Source organism: Eretmochelys imbricata, chromosome 5 (genome assembly GCF_965152235.1).
Source record: "Eretmochelys imbricata isolate rEreImb1 chromosome 5, rEreImb1.hap1, whole genome shotgun sequence".
Classification (NCBI taxonomy): domain Eukaryota; kingdom Metazoa; phylum Chordata; order Testudines; family Cheloniidae; genus Eretmochelys; species Eretmochelys imbricata.
Window position 1 is genome coordinate 122,275,839 of NC_135576.1, and position 22,324 is coordinate 122,298,162.

Below are 22,324 nucleotides of genomic sequence, written 5' to 3' on the forward strand. Positions count from 1 at the left end.
GGAGCAAGAAGAAAGGGAGGGAAGAATGATTGTTATTTATATGGGTGTCTCTGAGGCATAAAGTCCCTAGAGCTACCCCAGGTTGATGCAACATAGGCACCAGCCCTTGCTCGGGGGTGTGAACTAATTCTCAGCCTAGCCCAGCTTATAGACTGAGGGGCCGGTTGTTCAACACATACTGCAGTCGGTGAGCATTCACTCAGGTGAATGGTCTAGTGGGAATCTAGTGAGATGCTTCTACTGTTGAAACATGGTGGTGGAGTCAGATGATACAACATTGTGAGTTAACTAATGTTGAAGTAATGTGAGTGAATGCTCACTTAATTTAAGTACGGGATCCAACAACCAGGGCCTTTGTTTGCTGGGTATGGAGTTGCTTTTCTTTTATCAGCCTGGCAGGTTCTTTATTGGTCGTTTATTCACTCTAGTGAGTTTGTTTCCTGTTATGATCAAAATAAATAAATACCAAAACCTCTTGTTCTCTCTCCCTACTAGGAAGTAGGTCACATCTCAACCTGAGGATCTGGATTTGGGTTATTTTTCAAGGAAACTTTTGTTAAAAGTTTGTCTGGGGAGAGCTATACTATTAAGGAGTCATAGGCATCCACCTATGCTGTGTAATCCATACCCCCACACATGTTGTTGTCCCTTAGTCCTGAATTGTAAAATTAACATTGTGGGCCAGATTGTGACTAGGTCTGTGAGGGTCACAGGAGCAGGAGTGAGGGAGTAGGGCACAAGAAGAACCCACTGGAAAGGGCTAGAAGGCCTAGTCACAGTCTTGGTCTTTGTGTTCTGTGGGCCTGATCCAGCTCCCACTGCAGTCAATGGAAGGACCTTCCATTGCATGGAACCAGGGCCTTTGTTGGCTGGATATGGAGTTTGTCTGAGGCCCCATGCAAACAAGGAGGCTTGCTCTCTTAATGCAAGGATAGTAACCTCTACAAAGGGAGCTAGAGCATGTGATTGTAACAGGTACCTCTCTTGGCCTCACACATCCCGGACTGTGTTCGCTCCCGCTAAGGGAGAGCTTCTCTGCACCCACTCCCCACCTTCTGTTTCACAGAGGTGTGCCCTGAGAGTGCGATCAGTTTCTGTATGGGCCTGAGCTAAAGCCCACTGAAGTCAAAGAGAGTCTTCCTATTGCCTTGAATGAGCTTTGGTTAGCCGCTATCATAATCAGAAATCTGACTGGCTGAAGAAGGTACTAGCTGTATAGGTGTGGGACATAATCACATGGGCCAGGGCTGATTAACCAATTGTTATGGGGAAATATTGCAAAACCATTGTAGAAACAGCATAGTGCATCTCAAGAGGTGGAGTCATAGCAGAAAGCTATAGCTAGTGAGTGGTTTAAGGCAACTGACTCTCAGTTGTGTCTTACGGTTGTCCTTGGGGATTTATCACTGACATAATACCCACATTTTCAAGGAATAGAGGTCTCTGTCTCCTGGGGAAACCAGACCAAATTGCTTAGGTAACCTCAAAAACAGGAAAGGACAGAAATCCATACATCGTTATTTCATTCATCCCCCAAACCACATTTTTTCCCAAATGGGCATCAGAAATACCAGAAAGGTGAGAAATAAGATCTTTCAAATTTATAGCCTGAATCATCTCTGAAGATTTTTAGCCCTCTAATCTGTGAACGATGAGTCTGAGGGTAGCGGGGTCAACAGAGTTATAAATTGGCCTATAGACAAGGCTGACGTGAACGTAAAAGTAAATCAAGTGCCAGGAGGAAGGGAAGATCGTTGCTCACTGCCTGAGCATACTTCCCCTGTCCTTTGGCATGCTAGACGTGATGACAACAGTCCATTTTTCTTAAGAAACAGATGCAAAGACAGAGAACCGGTGTTAAAATGGATGTTCCCTGTGCTGGCATTGCCTAATGCCAGCTCTTCCCATTCACTGCGCTACATCTTTTACTCATGTTACTGTTTGCCTTTCTGGAAAAGTGATGTGGATTGTTCGTGTCCAGCGCAGCGGAATTGGACTCTGTAGGCTATTTATGTTTATCCCACGTAGTATAGATCTAACCAGCTCTTAAAATTTGATTTCCCACTGGGACGGCAGAGCTGATGGACAGCAGCCCACTCACTCTGAGAAGCCACTACTGCTCTTCATGGTAAGCTCTATACTAATTAATCTTTGTAGCACTGGGCCCCATGTCAGTAATTTGATGATAGCCCTGAACCAGTGATTCTCAGCATTTCCTGGTGACCCAAGGAGAGCTGGCTGATTACATGGGGCTTCTCCTCCTGCTTGTTTCCAGCTGCTAAGTCACACTGAGGACAGCTAGAAACATATTGTGTGATTTCCTAATCGTTCTTTTCCATGTTTAGCAATTTCTAGTAAAACAGTGGTGTTATGTGATGACAAATGAGAGGAGAGATGGCCCACAATCTGTATGATCATCATTGATATTCCTAGGTTACCTAGGGAGGTGGTGGAATCTCCATCCTTAGAGGTTTTTAAGGCCCGGCTTGAGAAAACCCTGGCTGGGATGATTTAGTTGGGGTTGGTCCTGCTTTGAGCAGGAGGTTGGACTAAATGACCTCCTGAGGTCTCTTCCAACCCTAATCTATGATTCTATGTTGAACCTAGAGCCCCCAACTGAAATTGAGGCCTCAGTGTGTTAGGTGCTGCACAGACTCAGTAAGAGACAGCCCCTGCTTGGGAGAGCTTACAGTTTAAATAGGCAAGACAGATGCAGGGAAGGGAAAACAGAGGCTCAGAGAGATTAAACAATTTGCCCAAGGTTACACATCAGCTCAGTGGCAGAGCCAGGAAGAGAACCCAGGTTTCCTAGGTCCTAATTCAGAGGCCTGTCCACTGGATCCCATTGCCTCTCTCACTGATCTTCCTAATAAGGTTTTGTCCACTCACTGATAAAGTTTAAGCACTTTGCCCTAAAACTTATTTTTCAATTCCTGACTGAGCTGAGCACCAAAATTTCATGCCAGTACATTTTTGCTCACAATGAAACTTGGTCTTGCCTCAGTGCAGGGGGCTGGGCTTGATAACCCCTTAAAGTCCCTGTCATGAGACAAGTGCGCCCTGTCCCCTTTTGAGGCGGGGCGGGGTAATTACTTCCCCACAGTCACGTCCTTAGGATCACCCCTTGTTTTGGGGGTATGTGGACTAATGATAAAATCACTATGGCCGCTCTCGCTGTCTCAAGGTTGTGTAGCCCAAAGGCCAGAGTCAGGGTAACAGCCCCTTCCCACAGAACTGTGGGACCCAGTGGCCTAAGTCAACATGGCTTCCCGGTTTGGTCAGAGTGGTTAGAGTCAGTGTGGCCGCCTGGCTCAGCAAGGCAATATGGCCTAGTTGGAAGAGTCAGTAGGGCTGCCCTCTCTCAGGGCCGCTCTCAGAGCTATGTGGCCCAATGGTCAGACTCAGTAAGGTCGCCCTCTCTTGGGGCTGCATGGCCTAATGACCTGAGTCAGTATCACTGCCCCTTCTGTGGGGCTGCGTGACCTAGTGGCCTGTTAGGGGAGTGGGCCACCACCCTGGGAAGGGTGGCGGCCGGGTGGGGGGACCCAGGCCCTCCCTGCTCCACTGAGTCCCCCCACAAGCCCCATCACAGTCCCTTCCAGCTGTGATTCTATGATTCTGCTCTACAATACCAGCTACAATGCTCTCAGGTTTGGACGAGCTCAAGACTGAATATGAAAGTATTAGACACACAGTTTTGATATTTAAAAATCATCCTGCTTATGCTGATATTTGATAGTTTTTATAATTCCGATGGTTATTCAGACTTCCATTTTCAACATCACTTTCTTAATCTTATTTTTCTCCACTCAGCTCACTTATCTTGGCAGTTAGTTATTATAAAACCTGACCTGAAGGTGAATGGCTCATTGTAAGGACTTTCCCCCGGGGCTGACTTTTCCAAATTCCTTTATACATTCAGATTGTGGACATTTAAATAAAGAGGTAACATGCAACATCTAATCTGTAATGACAGAAATGTTAAATCAAAATTTCAGTCCCTAATTAGAAAAGCTATGTCACATTCAAGGCTAAAGAAGACTTAATTAAAATAATTCTCAGTCACTTATCAAATATATGTCTGTGTCTAAAATATTCAAGGCAATTGTCTTGATCATTCCTTTTTATTGTGTTGTATCAGATGCCATTATATTTTGACATGCAGTGCAGCTTATATCTCCAAATATTATATGACAGGAACTGCCATGATTATTTATTATATTAGATGTTATGTTATATACATACTCAAAGGATATGGGAAATAGAGAGGAGTGTTCACTCTTCTTATGTATGCAAATCTTGATGGTACTGATCAATATTTATTTAACAAAGATAAGGAATACGTAATCTGTCTCAGGTTTTCTATGTTGCTTGCTAATACAGGACTCCTGGGGCTGGTTCCCGCCAGTGTAAATTAGAGTAGCCCCCAGGATGCTGTAATCCAGCACTGGGGGGACAGACGGTGCACAGAGCCTGCAACAAGAGCAGGGCAGTGCAAAGGTGGGTTTAAAACCAGTTTTGTCACACAGCGCTGGTATGCAGTTTGTGGTGAGATGAGGATCTGACTGTACAGCTCATGGGCCTTGGTCCTGCAAACTATTGAAGGCTGCTAACAGAAATGCAGAGACCCAACGCAGTAGGGTTTATTTGCTCAGGAGCTTCCAGAGGGATATGTGCACAATGGTCTACTGGGTTTGAAAGGAGCTCTGTAAGGAGGGAGGCAAAGTGTGTGGGGCTGGAGATAAGGTCTGTGCATTGGCCACAGCCTTACATGTATTATAGTGAATGCAAACGGTGTATAGCCGCTATTTTTAGGATTTCCAATTACTCCTATTGTAAGCCAAGACTGTTGGCTACTCGGGTGTGTTCATATGTCTCAACCTCTGGACTCTGAAATGGGGGACTGTGACCCTCAAAATGAAGGACAACACACCTTGAACTGAGGGACTCAGACTTTATGGCCAGAAGGGACCATCATGGCCATCTACTCTGACCTTCTGCGCATTGCAGACCACAGAACCTCACCCACCCACTCCTGTAATAGACCCCTAACCACTGGCTGAGTTACTGAAGTGCTCATATCATGATTTAAAGACTTTAAATTACAAAGAATCCACCATTGACTCTAGCTCAAACAAGCACGTGACCTGTGCCCCATGATGCAGAGGAAGGCGGAAAAAAACCCAGGGTCTCTGCCAGTCTGACTTGGGGGGAAATTCCTTCCTAACTCCAGTTAGGGTGATCAGCTAGACCCTGAGCATGTGGGCAAGACCCACCAGCCAGACACCTGGGAAAGAATTCTCCCTAGTTACTCAGAGCCCTCCCCATCTGATGCACTGCATAATGTGGGGGACACATTTTTTGTTGAACAAACTGTTTTATTTGAAAAAAAAAATAAATACAAGAATACAAATATTCTGGAACTTATTATACTGAAGCTAAACAATGATTCTGTGAGCAGGGATGAAGTGGTCCAGGGGCAGGGATTTTGGTTGTTGGGATCAGGGGTCCAGGGGCCCTGCTCTTGCCAGCACCAGGGCAAATCTCTCTTCCAATTAGCAGGGCTCCAGCATCAGCATCTTCCCCTGAGGCAGAAGCCTGGGCCCCTCAGTAACACCTCCCAGTCGTCGCTCTCCATATTCCCCAGCCCAGGCACCCAGAGGGGCGTGGGGGGCGGGAGTTGAGTCCGGCTGCTTCTCTGGACACACATTGCCACAGCTGCCCCCTGGTTCAGCAGCCACTCAGAGCCCAGCAGGACTTTGGAAAGGCAATAAGAGACCTTGGGACAACTTGAAAAATGGGGAAGAGATGCAGCATGTCCTGCACCATGTAGGAAACACTTAAGAGGTATTGGGTGTGCTTAAGATCTGCTGTTGGCAGAGTGTGTGTGGGTTTTAAGAAAACTGTCCCTAACGTCCATGTCTCATGACTTATGCTGGTCACAGGGTCATGACTGAAACACTGCCCTGTAGGGTGTACTCCTCCTCATACTATCAGGTCATGAGTACCAAAGCACTTGCCACAGGCTGGCTGTTCCTTGTAGGGGAGTCAGGCTCAGCCTTGCCTGTGGGGATCATCTGCCCTCCCAACTGATCCTCTTCAGCTGAAGATCAGGTGGCCTCGGGTAATGATTGGACCCCAGTGAGCTGAGAGAGCTCAGTTGGTGGGAGGAGACTAGGGGGTTAGGAATCCTGGTGTTGAGGCCTCGGGGGAGAGTAGGTTTGGGGATTCCCCTCCTGAGAAGGCAGCTCTGGCAAAAGGGCAAGGAGCAGCAAAGATATGGAAGGGCTAAAGGAGAGGAATGAGCTGCTGTGATGATCCTGGGTCAAGGGGCAAGACGCCAAGGAGGCAGCCCTGAGGGTTGGTGTTCTGAAGGAGGAATGGATCAGGGGTCTCTAGGAAAGAAGCCCTGGGACAGGGTATTCTGAACAGAAGCACATAGGAGGGGCATCAGATGATGGATTGATCAACCATGTCTTGCTGAACATTGATTAGGGTGGTACATTGTGACCCTGGGTGGGTTGAGACTAAATGTGACCTGGACGGAGGGCTGAGCCACAAGAAGCAGCAGACTGCTGCAGGGCTGGAGTGGCTGTCAGCAGGGGGAGGGCCCAGCTACGAGGGGGAGTACGAGCACAAAGTCCTCTCTTTGATGGAGCTGTGCTAAGCAGCCCTACTGACGGTTCAGTGCTGCTCGCTCGCTAGCGTTGTCTGCATCCCTGTAGGACTGCGCCTTTAGTCCTGATGAACTGCACACACAGCCAAACATGGCTTGAAATCATCCCACCCAATCAGAGCTGGTTGATTGTGTTAAAAGGATGGTGGGTGCGGAGATTGCAGTAGAGAAAAGTAGCGCCCCGATTAGCTGGAGGTATGTTTTGTACCCAGAATTTTCATAGGTCAGTTATGGTACATGTGGACGGAATTATTGAACAGGGGACATCAGTTTTGATTTGAGGCTGTTTGTTGACTAGGGGTCACTTTGTAGGCAGAAAAAACCGAGGAGTCCTTGTGGCACCTTAGGGACTAACAAATTTATGTGGTCATAAGCTTTTGTGGGCTACAGCCCACTACACTGAGAAAAAGTGGGGCTATCGGGACTAATATTCTGAAGGACCTGAGTTCTGTTCCCTGGCTTTCCTTGTGACCTTGGGCAAGCCACTTCCCCTCTCTGTGCCTCTGTTTTCCCCTCACCCTTTGTTTGTCTTGCCTATTTAAATTGTAATCTCTTTTGGGCAAGACTGCCTCTTTCTATATATATATATGCATAAAACTTAGCATAATAGGGCCTCTATGCATCTGCTGTAATCACTTGTCTATTTTTCATATTATTCGGTAACATCTCATTTTTAACATGCTTCGTTTAAACCAGTGTTCATTCTCCTCTTTGTTTTGAAATGTGTGATATTTATAGCCATATTTTCCAGCATTGTACAAAACAAACACATACTTATTGACTATAGGCCCCTGATTCTGAAGACTCTCCCATGAGTAACTTTATACCTGTGAGTTGCTCCGTTGTTTCCAATGGGCCTGTTCATGTGTGTATTTGTTTGTAGGAACGAGGCCTGTATAAATATACTGAATCTTGCAATGTTTTGACTGTTGTGTAAAGAAATTAGAAAGCTAGTTCCAGTGTGCTAGTTTGCTACAAACATCAAGACAGAGATGTGTTTGTACCATGAGAAAACAACATGCCCCCAGTAAGACACGTACAACCCCACTGACTTCAGTGGGGCTCCGTATGTACGCTTGAGGGCAGAACTTGAACCATTGTGTACAAACATGATGATGGACAGGCTCTAAAGCGCTTTGTGTTATAAAAGCAATTTTCCTGCACACCTTTTAAATGGAAATGTCTCCATCTGATCACAGATTACAGAGAGGTATCTAATTTGAGTGACTCTGATGTGTACAATATGTGCTGTGGTGTTCTTTGCTCTGGTGAATAGTAATCACGGATGACGGGAGTGCTGTAGGGACGGACTGGAACAAGCAACAGCACCATCAAAGCTTAGTGGGTTAGACAGCCTTCAAACTCTGCAATTTGAAGAGCCTACTTCTTTGTGCAAAGCCTTTTGAGTTTTGCCTCCAGGAAAGCTTTTGCTAGTGAGCAGAAACTGTGTCTTCTTGACAACTCAATGTATAGTGCTCTGCATAGAATCGAGAGGATTTTGCAGGAGATTTTTTTTTTCCAAGCTGATGCGAGCTGCTGAAAGATGTAGCAAAAGAGGAAGACAGTCATGCAGCTCGTCTGATCCAAACGTTCACTTGTACTAAATCATATTTGACCTTATGGGATCCCTGTTTCGTTAGGGCAAATGTTCCTTACGTTTCCTGGTTTTAGTTTTACACCAGTATAACTAAAATAAAAATAGTGCCTGCAGGCTAGTACGACAAATAAGAGTTCAGGATAAAAAGCCAACAGGTTATTCATCCTGATTTCAGAACTAGACAAAGGGAAAATCCAGCAGAACACAATGTAACTAAGGTTGCAGCTTTGTCCCACACCCTGTGTGTGGGACAATGCCATGTCTGTGCTGTCCCAGGCATAGGGCAGGGAAGGGATTGTGCTTCTGGAAGGCACAGCTCCCTCCTTGCTTCTTCTTACTCTGGGAGTTATTGGCCTATGAGAGCAAATTGCAACACCTCTCCCGCAAGCCCTGCCTGGTGCGTTGCGGGTGCAGAGCCAGGCTCGACCCATCTTCCTGCTTGGAATGGAGGGAATAGTAGGCTTGCAGATCTTCCTTATCCTGCGTGCCTGAACCCAAGGTCCTAGTAGCCCATTCAGGAGTTTAAGGGGGATTCTTACTTCACCTTTATGGCCCTGTGTAGGCGTCTGATCCAAGCACAGTCTGGTCCATAGTGGTGTACATTGTACTGTATCATTTAATTCAGTTGATTACATTGCAGATCAGAGTTGAATGCCCCATAGATCTAAATGAATGTCTCACTTTCACAATCTATTACAGTATGAAAACAGGTAAAATACAAAAGACCTATGCTGTGTCCTATCGTCGATCAGTACACTCATCTTCCATTGATGCCATTTGTACTTTTGCTATAATACCCATCTCCCCTTCAAGCAGGATACAGCCCTAACTAGTTGCACAGAGAGTTGGTCTTTGGTGCTGCTGAATTTCCTTGGAGCTAAATGGCAAAATGAAAATGGAATCTGAGTGAAACCAACGAACTATGCTCAACTCCCCTCCACCTCCCAACCAATCTCTGGAAGTCATTCAAGGTACATCTACACAAGGATAAAAAAAATCCTCAGCTGGCCCAGTTCAGCTGACTTGGTCTCATGGGGTTTGGGCTCTGGACTGAAAAATTGCCATGTAGGCATTTGGGCTCAGGCTGGAACCTGAGCTCTGGGAACCTGCAAGGGCTCGGGTTCCAGATCTCGGGCTCCAGCCCAAGACCACATGTCTATACAGCAATTTTTAGCCCTGCAGCCTGCACCCCGCAAGCCAAAGTTAGCTGACCCAGGCCAGCCATGGCCATCCTGTGTAGATGTACCCTCAAAAGAGAGATGAATTCTAATGGACTTCTTAAAGAATTGCTTTCCCCTTTGTAAAATCTTCTGACATTGTCCTTGGATCAAAGGCTTATCCTTGAATATGAACCCATCTATACCAGAAATATTCATTGCCAACCCATGATATTCGTGGTGTTGCTGAATGTTGCATTCTGGACCATCTTGAGTAAAGTACATCAAGAGATTCCACACCAAGGGACTTCTCACAAAGGGAAGATTTTTTTAAAAGGTTAGTGAAAAGGTATTTCTGTGCTAATGGCCCCCCACAGCCTGGTTAATGGGAGCAGCCAGAATATAAATCTGAGCTGGATGCAATTTCCAATTTTACTTTGCAGATCACCTTAAACAAGAGATTCCTCATTTGTCTCATCTCTAGCCAGAATTAGCGCACACACAACATTTTGTAGGCCTTGCTGATCATCCCCTTCTCTTTTAGGCATGGAAAGAAAGATAAAAGCACAAATACTGGCCAAAAATGTCCAGTCTGCGTGCTTCAGGGTATGAAGTAGGAACTGCCTTCCTTCTAGCTGTGGATGTCCCATGCATGATCACTGTTAAGTCAAATTTCAAATTTCCCAAATTTCAGCAGGGCATAACTAAGCGTGGAGGGGGTGGAGGTGGGGAACAGTTTTGTGTGTAGAGCTGCTATCTCCAAGCAAAGTAATGGAAACTTATTTACACTTCAGCTGATGAGATACTGCTGTCTCACTGAAGCCATGTTACCCATAGCTCTTTGATCATTAGGTTTGGAAGTGATGTGGTGGCTCTGAAAGATAGAGGTCCAAGCCACTGGCAGCCTTTCCACCCCTGGGGCCAGGACAGCCTGGCATACACCTACCCTTCATCAACCAGCAGATCTGGGGGATCTCACTGTGCCGTTGCAGGATCCATTACCCCATTCCATGCTGTCATCAGATCTTCAGTTTTTTAGGGTTTTTTTTAGCCACACTGTTTGTTCCCTCATCAGGCGATTAACTCTGTCTCTGCCACAATGGGTGGAGGTGTCCTTGGCAGTGATGGCTCTTGTTTTCTGTGACTTCATAATATTTAAAAAATCTAGTCAGTACATTGATTTACATGTTAAGATAACAGACTTCAAGCAGACTTCAAAGAGAAACTGCAGAACTAAAATTCATTTGTAAATTAAACACCATTAATTTGGGCTTGAATAGGGACTGGGAGGGCTGGCTCACCACAAAAGCAACTTTCCCTCTCTTGGTATTAACACCTCCTCATCAATTATTGGGAGTGGACCACATCCACCCTATTTGAATTGGCCCTATCAACACTGGTTCTCCATTTGTAAGGTAACTCCCTTTGCTTCATGTATAATAATGCCTGCATCTGTAATTTGTACTCCATGCATCTGAAAAAGTGGGTTTTTTACCCACGAAAGCTTATACCCAAATAAATCTGTTAGTCTTGAAGGTGCCACCGGACTCCTCGTTAAGATAACCAGTTACAGAAGGGTAGTAGAATTGCTTCAGTTGGTGTGTGGTACTGATGCTCCTGATGTCGCCATTTCTGGGGCTTTATTCTCATTCTTCATGAGCCCTTTTACACCACTCTGGCAGTGTAAAGGGTCCTTAAAGTGTATGTAGGTTACCTTTTCATCATACCCTTTTACACTGGCAAAGCAGGAAAAGGGGGCTTATTTCGACTGCAAATCTGGTTTCTGTTGTATACCCTCTGCTACTTCTACCACTTCTGCTTATGGTACTTGGGACAAAAGATTGATATGTCACAGTAAGAATAACCAATCTTAGTTGTACTCTTAAAAACAGACTGTGTGTGTGTGTATGTGTGTAGGGGGGTAATACAGTGCACATACAATACCACCTAAACTTTTGGGTTTGTTCCCTGAGATTGGACACAAACACTGCTGAAGAATAGGTGTCAGCTGGAAGAAATACGGGGTCTCAGAAGGCCAGCTGATTGAGTCATCCGTCTAATATTGGATTTTTCCACAGTTTCCACCCTGTAGTATTATCTTCATTTCTGATTGCCATTTTGGTAGTTTTTCATATTGTCATAGGATGAGCACTTATAGAATGCCTGTGTTGACTCTGAACTCCTGCATTTTTGAACTGTCAACTTAAAAAATATCCACAGCCAAGAGAATAAATCCAAGGAGGAAAAATATTAGAGCTGATCAAAAATATTTTGTTTTAAATTATTTTTGGTCAAAAATTTTTTTTGATTTAAAAAATATTCTCAAGAATTTGTGTTCATCAAAATATTTTGTTTTCCATCAAAAAAATGAAACTGAAAGTTGTTTTCAAAAACAACCCCATTCCCCCCACCCAAAATCATTTTTTCCCTCCTTTCCTTTTTTCAGTTTAGAGTTTTTCCATTATTGGTTTTCCTGGTAAAAGTGAAAATGTACATTGAAAGTCTAACAGAACAAAAATGTTCAGTTTCTTTTGAAAATGTTCATGGAAAATTACGATTTTTCAACCAGCTCTATAAAATGCCTTCCATTTATTTATTTATCCACATTTTGTCTCTTTCCTGGTGAGAGAGACGGAAAGTGGGGAGAAGTCAGTGGAACTGCTTATGTGGGTGAAATTAAGTTTATGTTGAAGTGCTTTGCTGTTTTGGGATCTTAGGGCTTGTCTATGCTTGGAAATGTACTGAAATTGTAGGCACGTCTTTCAGAAGAGGAGTGTCTTGATGGGGGCGTATATTGAAATAATTCTTTTGGAACAACCATTTTGGTCCGTTTCCAAATGTTGTGAACGTTGTGTCTGATCTCCGTCCTCCTAAATTGCTGAACAAACCAAAACATCAGACCTGATGACCCTTGAATGTTGGGAAAATTCAGATGCAGCTCTAGAGCCAAACACCGTGAGTGAGCCAATTGCTAAAATACATTTTTTAAAAAAATCAAACTAGATTTGCTATGAACTCTCTCCTTCATAACAACCTAGAAATTAGACCAACTGTTGGTCAGCTGATTTGTGCCTGCAGTCCTTTGGAAGATTATCCTTTCATACCGTTTTATAAATCTAGTCAATGCAGCAGCGTTCTTTTTCGTTTAAAGACAGCCAGGAAATGAAATTTTCAGCGGAAGTGCTCATAAAAGTGCTATTTTTGCTACCTGCTTTGAAATAGCTATGTTTTATGGGAGAAGTCCTGCAGTCCTCCTCACACATAAAATACAAAATATATAGCTTTAATATTTAGAGACACATGGGCGGCAAAGCATTTCTCTCTTTCTCTCCCTGCATTTTGCTGCAGTGATTTTTATGTGATAAATCAAGTGGAGGAAATGTTTTTCAGTTGAACTTTTTTGTGATACTGCCTTAGATTACTTCCCTATGTTATGCAAGTGCCTCTTGAACGCATGTTTGTCGTCAGTAACACAGTGGGGATTATATTGCTACAAAAAGGCTGGAAGCATATTGAAATAATGGAGTAAACGTTTCCTTTTTTTAATTTAAGTTTTTGTTTCAGCTGTCTAGAAACTTGAAAGATTTCCCCCCTTTTTCTTGTACCATTCTTTCCTTCTTAACTTGCGACTAGACTTAGTGCAGTCAATGGGAGTTTTGTCATAGACTTCCATGGAAACACAATTGGGTCCTTTAGGTTTTACATTTTCATGTACTCTAGTCCTCAGAGCAAGTATCTTTGATAGGGGTGGGCTACTGTTTGAGCCACTTCCTTTCCATCCTTATTTCCTTGGGAAACCCTATTCTTTCTTCCTATCCTCAGAAAGCCATTGGTCTGTGGTGACCTTCATTCCAGTAAAGAAAACTCTGTCTAGAATCTGATGTTTGTGGCCTTGGAAGGATGGCTCAAAGGACTATAATGTATCCTAGAATATCAGGGTTGGAAGGGACCTCAGGAGGTCATCTAGTCCAACCCCCTGCTCAAAGCAGGACCAATCCCCAATTTTTGCCCCAGTTCCCTAAATGGCCCCCTCAAGCACTGAACTCACAACCCTGGGTTTAGCAGGCCAATGCTCAAACCACTGAGCTATCCCTCCCCCCAGTGGACAGTGACCTGTTTCCGCCCGGTTTCGAACCGGGGACCTTTCGCATGTCAGGCTGTGTCATGTAGTGTGCTTCCTCATTCCTTCTTTCCCCACAGCTGGAGAATGAAAGATGGGACTTGGAGGCGGGAGTTACACTTTTCATAGTGTATGAACTGAGGCAAGAGCTGGTTAAAAAATGGAGGGTAAATTCGTGAAAGTTTTCCTGTTTTTTGGAGGGGGGGGGAGTTATCCAAATTAAAAATTTTGATGAACATTTTTGTTGTAATTTTGAAACTTGAAACATTTCAACCAGCTCGAGCTGCCATAGAATGTCCAGGTTAACATCACTAGTGTTCTCCTAACGCTAGTGAGACAATCCTTCGGAGCTGTATCAAGGATGCCCAGCAATGGTGTCACAATTATGAGCACTTAAAATATACATGTTGAGATTTTCATAATAGACCTAGGGGCAGGCGAGCGGCAGGCTCATGGGCAGCAGGTGAAGCCCCCCTTTGGGGAGGCTAGCCCGCAACTGCGCCCCTTCTGCCTGCACTCCCGCCCTCAGCAGCTGGAGCCCCGAGACCCCCTGAGCCTGGAGCCATGAGCACCACCCCCCATAGCCGGTGGAGCCCCGGGCTGGCCGAAGCCATGAGACACCCCCTCACTCCCCCCCACCCACCCACACACCTGACTGGAAGAGCCCTGGGCCAGCCGCAGCTGTGCCTCCGTTCCCTTCCCCTCCCCTCCCCAGACCCAAGCCACCCAGAGATGTTTTTCGTTATTATTTGGACTTCTATTATGTAAACGCATTTTTAAATTTACTTCCAAAAAAGCAAAAGAAACAATAATAATAAAGACAAGAATGTGCAAAGCACCTTATTTGTGTTTCTATTCTGTTAGGTCCAGTAAAGAATAGAGATAACTGTGCTTGACTTTTATTACGGAGTCTGCAAAAAAAACAAAAAACCCAAAACCTTACGTACATAAATTACAATGATTTGGATGTATAGATGTGTATATTTCTTTATTAACTTTAGGGAAAAAAAATAATTTCATGAAACGTGTAAGTGCGGCCACCAGCAAGAGTTGGTGGCTGCACTGAGGCCACCAAACAATTTGTTGTGAGAATCCCTGCTCTAGAATATATAGTTTATAAGGTCACCCTGAGCTGAATTATTTTCAAATAGTTTTAAGTAAATTATAATTGTAGTATGTGGCAGCATCAGTCTTTGTCATGCTTTGCTGACTTGTCAGAAAGGTGGATGGACCAGTGGTTAAGGTGCTAGCCTCCTGGCTTGGGAGATCTGTATTTAATTCTTTGCTTTACCACTGACTCCCTGTATGACTTTGGTCAAGCCACTTGAACCCAGCTCCGTTTCAATGGAAACCAATGGAAGTTAGAAGCCTACATACTTTTGTGAACCTGGGCCCTCATCTCTCTGTGCCCCATTTCTATAAAACGGGGCTAATAGCATTCCCGGCCTCACAGGGGTGTTGTGAGCATAATTACATTAAAGATTGTGAGGTGCTTAGATATGATGGTGATGAGGGCCACAGACCTCCATGAAGCAATGGTAAATAATGCTATACAGTTTCACAGTGGTACTATGCTACATTCCTATGAGAACGTACAATACTTCTCAATGGTCCAAATGCTCCACTCTATTAATTTGCTCGAGCTCCATTGTTTCTCACCTTGTTCATTCATAATACATATTAATTTCTCTACATATTACTTTTTTAATTTCTCTTTAAACTCTCCGTATTTGCCAGGTCATTCCTTATTATTTGCTTTTTTCATCTCTAGGCTTTATTCTACCTTTGTTACGGATGACTAGATAATTCCATATTGCACAATTGGCTTAATCTCAGTGAATCTCAGGTGTCTATCGAACATTGGATTACTTCTGTTGAGTTGCTAGGTAGTTTTAGTGTTAGCTGACAATAAAATAAACCTTCATCTTCTGGAGAAAAAGAACTAGATAAATTCATGGAGGATAGGGTCCATCAATAGCTATTAGCCAGGATGGGCAGGTATGGCATCCCTAGCCTCTGTATGCCAGAAGCTGGGAATGTGCGACAGAGGGTGGATCACTTGATGATTACCTGTTCTGTTCATTCCCCCTGGGGCACCTGGCATTGGCCACTGTTGGAAGACAGGATACTGGGATCGATGGACCTTTGGTCTGACCCAGTATGGCCATTCTTATGTTCTTATATCATTTGACAAGTAGTCTGAAAGGATTTCTCCCACACCACCTTTGCCCCAAGAACTGTAGTATTTTTGCATTCATGAATTTAGATTGTAACATCCTTTTTCTTTGATACAAAGACTGCTGGGTGACCTTAACTGCAGAGAGGCCACCATGTCTTCATGACACATTATGTATAAGATGGTTTTCAGGATAGTCAGATATAGTAACTGTGTCCATCCTCCAGACATAAGTTGTAATGTTCCTGAAATACTGCCTTAGAGCCACATGCTGGATACTTTACTCATACGAGTACTCCCTTTGGACGATTCAGTGACACAACTCATGGAGACCGAAATTATTTATATGCATCAATGTGTTTACAGGACTGAATTCTTGATTAAGATAATATTGCAGCACCAGTGAATCAGTGTTTCCAAAGCTGTGACATCCTATGAAAAGGAGGTCATAAAGACAATGACGTCCAACAAATATGGAAAGAAGATATTGAAATTATTAATTTAAGCAAAGGTTAGTAGATATTTAATCTTCATGGTAATTTTCCAGCTTTATACGATGCCTAGCATTATAGTCTTGCCTAGCCTAGCAAATGCAGGCTATATAATGGCAGAGATTTATGATTTCTGTACAGATCTATAACAATAAGTTGTATTTGGCTCTTACTACAGCATTAGTGTACAGGATCTGAACTCAGGGTTTATCTTTTCTTAGGAGAGACCTTCTTATAACTATAATTTAATAGGTCACACTTTCTATTAAGGCTCTATTTAGAAATAGTTTATATATAAATGATGAATTTATATGTGACATTTTAATATATGACAATTCCATTGTTATATCATTTAAGAGGTCAATCGGTTGCTTATAACCATCTTCAGCGGATGTGCTTAAAACAATCGATAACACACACTCATGTCTGTTATAACATCTATTAATCATTTATTGACCTGTTATAGACTGTTTATAAATCACCCTCACAATGAAGTGGGACCATTTAAGATATATTATACTAGCATTCAGTGTCCCGATCAGGATCAAGTTCTCACTATTAGGTGCTGTACAAAAGCATAAAGACATGGCGTAAAATGCCCATTGGAGTCAATGAGAGTTTTTGCCTTTGTCTTCAGTGGGGCCATGATTTCACCCATCGCCTCCACTCCAAAGATTTTGTAATCTAGAGAGATTGGATTTGGTTAGTCCCAAGAGGTTTGGCATATATTCTATTAAAATGTCAAAGTTTAAAAATTAGTCCTTACTAATCAGCCATTGAATGGAGCAGTGCTATTAGGACAACCAGAATTTAAATTCTAATAAATTCTAATAGAATTTAAATTCTTATCTGTCTTACAATGTGAGTACTAATATGTTAATAAGAGTTTTGACATATTTAGGACTGAGAAAGGAATGAAGGATTGGACTCCCCAAAATAGAATGTGATCTTTTGTTTAACATAGTGGAGTTATTGATTTTATTTGCCTTTGGTTTACTGCAGCCTATAACTGAGACTGCATTTCTAATAAAATTATATTATAGATAGATGTAAATTATTCCTGGAAATGTAAACCATATTTGTGTTAGTTCCTGACTAATTTAAGAATCCAATTACAATGGAGTGGAGTAATCTTTCAAGCAGATTGGATAAAGGATTACACTTTTATTATCTTTGGGCCGTTACTGAGCTTGACTCAGAGAGCCCATTAAATTAGCAGTGTAGTGAAGTTGTCCTTAGTGATCTATATGTGCTCGTTGCTCGCACTGATTTTAAAAATCAGAGTGAACTGTTAGTCAGGCATTTCACAAACTCACAATAAATAGCTTTAAAGTTAATTTGACTGGCCAAATTGAGGGGGGGAGGGGAGAGGGTGATGAATTGGAGTGCTCTTTACCTCATGGATTTATACGTTTTTCACACTTATTACAGGAGTCCTGTAGAGATGATGGGTGACGGGGGAACTGCATTATGGGATATCTCTGACTCAGGAAAACCCCAGAGCATACATGAGTTGAATAAAATAGGCAGCCAGAGCCAAGCAAAGAAAATGCCAAACTTGAAACCACTTCCTCCTCTTCCTCCCCCCGCCCCTCCCCCCGGCCACTTCCTTGGAATATTACTAAAGGTGTGGGGCCCGTTGGGCTCAGGGGTGAAAAAAGGTCTGTGGAGATGGAAAGGTAGAAGTAAGTGGTTAGGCTACGAAGAGAGAGGGGTGGGATGTGGCAAAGAGGAGGAAGGCAAAAGGAGATCCGTAAAGTCTTGGATAATTTAATAAAACCCCCTGAACTTTAGGGACATATCCAAATTAAACCTCCAAACCAAGTTGACGTTTGTTCCTACTAAGTTTCCCCAGATAATATATTCATTCTGTGTATTTAAAGAAAATGGGGTTCAACAGGGGGGCTAATTACCAACAGTCAATCTGCTGAATTCCCCTCCACCTCCCCATCATGGCATTGCTGGGTCCCTAAAATATTAATCCGAGTTTCAAAATTCACTCTTACTCGTCTCGTCTGCTTTGTAGATCAGTAGCCTGCTATGGCTTGTGGTTGCATTACCACCTTTCTAAGCTTCTGTCTCACAAATTATATTGACCAGACTTCTCCATGCTTCCTGTTGATACAGGTCTAACAAAGGGTCCACTTGCTACCTAATGCTTTCCAGTTCTCATTCTCCTGCCCTGGGTTAGAAAGATTTTGGGTCCACAGGTAAGATGACACTGCCATTTATCGATATGAGAGATTTCTCTTCGCACTGGCTTTTCTACTCCTGAAACTTCTCCTTCCATGGAGAGCACCTATCTATTAAATCTAGCTTCCAACAAACCCTCTTAATGCTTAAATAATTGCAATTGCTGTCATTTCATCGTTACTTGTTTTGACAGGGTTAATAGGTGAAAGGAGTATTATCTTTTAAATTAAAGGGGTGCAGGTTGACTTAGAGTCAACATTTAGGTTTCTATAAAAAGATTTTACAAAAATCTAAAGTCTCCACTTTTAGTTCCAAAGAAAACAGTTATTTGTTGTATTTTATTTTTAAACATTCCCTTGAACGGTTACAGAAAGGCCATCTAGAATGGTAACCTTTCTGTAGGACTCTTAAATAGATTATAGAATTCTACAGCAAGGAGATTATTCTCTATTAAATTCTGTAGGCTGGTTTAAAAAATTGTATGGAAATAGAGATATATCTCTATTACATCTTATAGACTATTTCTTTAGAGTAATGGAAATAGAGCCCTATTTAATTTACATGACACAAGACTGGTTTCATCCCTATTAAATTATCTGACTTTTTTTCCAGAAGGACATTCTTGTCAACCCAATGTTACAGCATTGTACTCATGCCTAAGAACCAAAAACGGAAACCGTCTTGAAGGAAAATTGAAACTGAGCTTTTTAATTTGACATTATACATGTCTGGTGAATTATAATTTGTGAGGCAGAGGAGTAGAAAAGGGGTGAAGCAAACACACATGATTAGGAGTGGAACATGAATTGTGTTTTTAAAATATCCTTCAGTTTTGATGATTAAAATAGAAGAGGCAAGGACAGCTGATTATAAAATAAAAAAACCTCTTTTTAAATAGGATGGTTTTCCTCTTAAGCTGCTGTAAAATGTATTTGTTCATCTGATGGTTTCCTGGTTTATTTAAAATGCTGTCTCCATTTTATTCTTATGGTTGCTGTGAGAATCCTGTGGTCTCAAATCAGCAACCTGTCAGTTTCCTCTGGCCCACATTGCTGCATTCATCAGTGTTGTACTAATATACACCTGCATTGCTCTATTAAAGAACCCAGGACTGTAAATGTAGGCAAGTTTCATGAATTTCAATGAGTGCTGTTCCATTACAGCCAGGTATTCTGTGCCCTAACTGCCTATCAGGCTGTCAAGCTACAAAGAAAAACTTTAACTGTAAGGAATAGGCAATGAAAGAAGCTGCTAAGGCAGATGGTGAAATCACCATCAGTGGAGGTGCGAAAGACTAGACCAGAGACCCATCTTTCATGGATGGTTTGGGAATAAGGAAATCAATCCTGCCATGATGAAGTGGGCAGGACTTGATTACTTGTATTAGAGTTTCTATTTAATCTAAATGATTTCAGGATGAGTACCCCTGTGTGTTAGGGCATCAAATCCAACAGTCAAGGCAAATACAATGGAACTCAGAGATCTTTTAAGCACATCTGATTCCATGGGACTGATGTTTGTAATAGGTACAGAGCTCCATTATCAATGAAAGACAGGCTATTCAAAGCCATGGCACAAAGTCTGAGTGTATGTGTGCACAACAAAAGCTGTACCGGGACTAGCCTATCGAACTAGCTTGACCCCAGCTAGCGCTGCTGGTAACAAGAGCAATGAAGGCAGAACAAGCGGGCTGCAGAGCAAGCTAGCGAGCCCAGTACGTATGCAGAGCGTGTGCTGGGCTGTACTTGTCTGTACGTGAAGCTCCTACTGCATTGTCTTCACTGCTGTGCCTACCAGTGTTAGCTGTATTCAAGCTAGCTCAGGTAGACTAGACCATGCATCGCTTTGGCCGTGTAGACGCACACTGTTACTGCGATGCAGTGATTGCCAAGGTATTATTGTTATCCCTCAGGCCTCTTTAGGTTCCCAGCGTGAAGGGTGGCTTCACTCTTACCTGCTAGGATGAGGGAATCCTGCAAGCCCCTTTCCTTTCCCAGGCAGTGATGCGCCCACACTATTTTGACTTGCAAGGAGTGCTTGGATGAAAGCCAGGCTGCACTGCCTGGGATCGTGTAACCTTTTGCACTGTGGTGGTAATCCATAATAGAATCAATGTTGTTTCAATTGTGCTTCTATCCGAGGATATCGAAGCACTTTCAAAACACTAGGGCATTGAGTTGGACATGTTTGGGGAGAGATGGGAGGAAGCCCAATATTCTCAGACCAAGGACTATGCTGTCCCTCTGCTGTTGCTATTCCAGCCTGTAGCCTGGGGTTTATAGCCACTCGATCTATGCAAACATGGTCTCAGCGGCCAGTGCTCCTAGCTGCTCACTCTGTGATGGGTTACACAGAGCTGGAATGGAGCCCAGCATTCCCATGCTGGGAGGTTTTCTAACACTTGCTCTGTAGCCATTCACTCTCATGTAATATAATGTTTTTATCTTTTTATTGTATTTACAATAAATGTGGCATTTTGCCTTATCCCTCTTACAAGATCCTGTTAGTCTTGTTTTTATGATATAACACTTGTGCAGTGGAAACTTTTCTGTGCTGTGAGGGTGAAATCCACCCCTGTGCAGAGGGCCAGCACAAAACTTGGGTTCCACTTAAGGGCCTCAGAATAGCACATAAGTGGGTCATGATCATCATCCTTGCAGAGGGATGAATTTCATCCATGGTGAATTAAGCCTCACAACACAACTGTTACATAGGGAGCTATTATCTCAATTTTATACAAATAGAGAAACTGAGGAGTGCGTAAATAAATTGACCACGCTCATCCAGCAAGTAAGTGTCAGATCTAATCTCTCCAAGCTCCCCTCCCAGTGTCCTGCCCTGCCACTCTTGTGGGTCCAATGAGACCTGCATACAGTTCGGCAGCTCTAGCAATTCATCTCTCACTGTCCCATGGAAGTTCCTTGGATTTTAAAAAGAGCCTTGGCCCGTCCACAAGATGTGCAGTAATCGTCAGGCAAAAGAGCATCCACTTAAAACTGAACAACATCCACAAGATTTCAGCTCTATAGAAAAGGGGCCAATTGGAGTTATATTAAAAAAAAACCTATAAAACCACCTATGAAGTAGTTGTCTTCAAAACCATTATTACGGCTCTCTTCTTTCCCCAGAAGGTAGCAAAGTAGAAATAGTGAGGTATCAGCCATTTAAGAAAAAAAGAATTAAAATGCCTTCATCCATAGACAAATGGGAGAGATAATTAAGCAGCCACCTTAAAACATGCCAAACGGCTATGCCGCAGCAGGAAATAAAAGGGAGGAGTAAATTAGAGGTATTGCTACAAGAAGAAATTACTGAAGCACTTGGCAGCAGGGGGAAAAATTAAAACGGTCTTTTGTTGTAATTGATGAAATCATCAGAACCTCAGATATGAAGGAAAGGAACATGCCTGGCTTACAGCAGTCAGCACTCAATGATCATTCTCGCTCCCTGCCAGGAAAATGAAAGGAAAAAGAAGAAACAGTACCTGGGAAAAGACATTCCGAATCAGAGATTAACTAGATCAGGGGTTCTCAAACTTCATTGCACCACGATCCACATCTGATAACAAAAAATATAATGGAACCGCAGGAGGGGGGAACCAAAGCCTGAGCCAACCCAAGCCCCGCCGCCCCCCCAGGAGCGGGGGAGGCAGAGCCAAAGCCTGAGACCTGCTGCCCCAGGTGAGGGGGCCAAAGCTGAAGCCCAAGGGCTTCAGTCCCAGATGCTACCTGCAGTGTATTTACAAATAAATTTGGGAAAGTTGAGGGGGAATTTTACTAGCTCGCTTTATAGCTGCTCTTCCTTCCTACCCACCATGGTTTTGCCTCTGAAACGCTTGGTGCTGTCCAAAGCAGCAACTCTTAAGTAAGTGAGGTTGGCTTATGACAGGCATATTGATTAACTGGGGTGGATTA

At 43.2% G+C, this 22,324-nt stretch overlaps 1 protein-coding gene across 1 annotated transcript in view; it reads left to right on the forward strand.

Annotated features, from left to right (window-relative positions):
* Window positions 1–22,324, forward strand: part of PLPPR1 (phospholipid phosphatase related 1) — a 110,997-nt gene that overhangs the window by 525 nt on the left and 88,148 nt on the right. The window lies entirely within an intron of this gene.